Source organism: Hemitrygon akajei, chromosome 1, assembly GCF_048418815.1.
Source record: "Hemitrygon akajei chromosome 1, sHemAka1.3, whole genome shotgun sequence".
Lineage (NCBI taxonomy): Eukaryota > Metazoa > Chordata > Chondrichthyes > Myliobatiformes > Dasyatidae > Hemitrygon > Hemitrygon akajei.
The window spans coordinates 1,512,559-1,515,767 of NC_133124.1; the positions used below are offsets into that span (position 1 = coordinate 1,512,559).

The 3,209-nt window shown below is 48.9% G+C and overlaps 1 non-coding gene across 1 annotated transcript; it reads left to right on the top strand.

Annotated features, from left to right (window-relative positions):
• Positions 1 to 502: 502 nt before the first annotated feature.
• trnar-acg (transfer RNA arginine (anticodon ACG)) lies at positions 503 to 575 on the top strand. Its single transcript has one exon. It is a non-coding gene; the product is annotated as a tRNA-Arg (tRNA).
• Positions 576 to 3,209: the final 2,634 nt, after the last annotated feature.

Below are 3,209 nucleotides of genomic sequence, written 5' to 3' on the forward strand. Positions count from 1 at the left end.
CTTTCCGGCAACCTGTATTGTTGTACAGTTGCTGTGAAATCGCGGGTTCTATCGTCCCTTCTCTTGGAGACCAATCAAGTGTGCGTGTGGTGGTACTCCCAGAGCCGCGAGTGTTAACACATATCGCTCTGGAATGCGAGCTGCTGATAGGCTATCCTTGGGTGTTTTGTGATTTGATTGCTTTGAGCTCCATATGGTCACTTGTCGGAGCTCTATTGAACGTAGTCTCATGCCGCCGAGAAGTGCAGTGAAACGCGACTGATGATCTGCCTAACGAAAGAGGAGCCGATCGTTGGAGCCGGAGTTGAAACAGCGCCCAAAGGAAGACACATTTCTGAGTACAGTCCTTCACTATACAAACTGAAGGATGTAGGGAAGCCGGCTGCAATCTACTGCACATCGGCGGCGGTTGCCATCAACATTTAGGGCAACCAGTTACAGATCTCTGTCTACCGCCTGCAGCACAGTGCCAGTTGAAGCTGTCCAGAGTTCGAGACGGTGTGGGCCAGTGGCGCAATGGATAACGCGTCTGACTACGGATCAGAAGATTGTAGGTTCGACTCCTACCTGGCTCGATGGTATCCTTTGCCCTATTCTTATGCACTCCTGTAGCAGACAGCTGCCTTCTTTCACCCTGTTTCCCCGTTCTTACCGCCTACCTGATTTATCGCTCATTCCCAACCTGAAGATCACTGTTCAATGCGGCATCAGCTACCAGAAATCTTTTACTCTACACTCCATTCAAACAAGCCGGCTTGACACCACATTTTCATCTTTGCAGAAAATGGCACCTTTTCCTCTCCTTCTCTCTCATCCTTCCAGCACCGACAGGCCTCACATCAATTTAATTACAGGCGTGCCTCTTCATCCAAAGTATCAACGGTGTATGCCGCCATGAAATCGCTACCTCCCGCATGCTAAGCGACGGGAACGCCGAGCAAGTTCCCTCGCATTCTTTACTTCGCTCTGCGCCTCCAGCACTATTGCATGCCTGCAAAGACAGCCGAACATACGAGAAGGAACGAAGAAAAAACAGAAACATAGAAAACCTACAGCACAATACAGGCCCTTCGGCCCACAAAGCTGTGCCAATAAACTCTCACACATCTAACATTTATGACAGCACACATTTCTGAACTCTTTACTGGTGTGGAATCGAAAGTCCGGAAACTGGTATTCATTCTACAGGGTGAAGAATGTTGTCCTTGTGTTTTTTTGGACAACGTACTGTACTGCTATAGGTGGTGGTATTGAGATCTGGGGTTGAATGTTCTGATTTCGATCCAGGTTTAAATTGATTTCGCACATTTATATGGAAACATAGTGAAATACGTTCCTTCAACACCCAAACGAGCAACATCCCTGAAGATGCATATTCAGCCCAGTTAACAACTCTACAGTTAGCATTGTTTCAACATTCAGCTTTTGGGTAACCTTACGTTCAGGTCAGGACCTGATGTGGAGAACCAGAACTCCTTCATTAACAAAAGCGATTGCCATAGGATATATTCTTGTAAAATTCCATCTTCGCCGGAGCATACCGGTGTAATTCTATACAGCTGACATAGACAGCATTCTCTCAGCAGCCATAACTGTCTTGTTTGGTGCAATGTTCGCTAACAATATACGGAAACGAGAGCGAACTGCCTGCTCAGCAAAAAAAAAATCAAACAAACAGGTGATTGGCTGCAGTCCACCATCACTGGAGGATCTGTCCATGCCCATGATCATGAGGAACAGGAAAAGATACCGCGGTCACTGACAATACTCCAACACTGAATGCACATCTACGTCTTCGACTTCAGAGCCCAAACAACGCTCTCATGCGGAAAGATAATTGTAGTCCAGACAGTGGCAGTACATAGATGGTTAGCAAGTAGCACCTTAGCTGGGCTACACAAGTGGGATAAGACTAAAACAATGCGGTAAGATGTCTTTGCTTCTTGGAGTGGTCGACAACTGTGCGCCGAAACTTCAGATCATGGCACCACCTGCTGGTGTGGATTGGGAACTGCTGAATTGAGCGTGACTGCTGAAGGCTGCCAACTCAGACTTGCAGCAAGTTATCTCGGTGCCCTTCCGGCAACCTGTATTGTTGTACAGTTGCTGTGAAGGCAAGAGTTCTATCTTCCCTGTCCTTGGAAACCAATCAAGTGTGCGATTGGTAGAAAGCCGCAGGTGTGAAGAATTAGCGCTCTGGAATGCGAGCTTGTGAGAAGCATTCCTTGGGTATTTTGTGATTTGATTCTTTTGAACTCCATCTGGTCACGTGTAAGATGACTATAGAGCGCAGTCTCATGCCGCCAAGTAGCTCAGTGAACGCAATCGATTATCTGCATAACCATAGAGGAACCGATCTTTGGAGCCCGATTGAAAGTATCGACCGAAGGACGACATATTTCTGACTACACGCATCAAATGCCGGAAAAACCCAGCAGGGCAGGCGACCCCTGTGGAAAAAAGTGTCGAAGGTTCGGACCGAAACCCTTCGCCAGGACTTATCGTCAACCTGAAACGTCGACTTTACTGTTCTCCGAGGCCTTTTACAGCATTTTATGTGTGTTGCTCGGATAAGCTCCCACTACCTATAAAGTGCTCCAAATGTCATGCGTCTCTTATAGCTTCTGACAACGAAGTCCAATTCTTGGCCTTCGCGTGTGGCTTAGCTACTATGCCCGTCGGAACTCTTTTTACTGGCAAGAGAAGGGGCAAAGGCCGACCACTGGCGCCTCAAAACCGGCTGCTTCGAGCCCGTCAGCCTTGGACAGCATCCCGTCTAGAAGAAGGAAACAATGATTTTAAACCTCCCTCGCCTTGCGGCCATACCCATCCATGGGAAAGGCTTCGGGAGTAAACCCCGAGGAAGAAATCCGGAGCCGGGTCCCCAAAGCAGTTTGATATTGTTTTCAACTTCACTCTGGCAACCTCTGCGACGACACTGATGTCAAGCTGCATCGGCGCTTGCCCTTCCCTTGACGTGGAGAGGGGGAACCCACTGCATGAGCAACAGCCGGTTCTTCAAATCTTCTCGCCGCAGCTAGCGCACTGGAGAGGACATTCCAGCATCGCTACTCAGCGTTGACACAACACGGGAAACAGCAGTGATAAGCCACTGCACTCGATTGGCGTAGAGTGAGGCGCCAGGGGCTGCTTCTAATGGTGGGAGAGGTGCTCGGACCTCACAGACCAGCTACCGCCCGCCTCAAGCT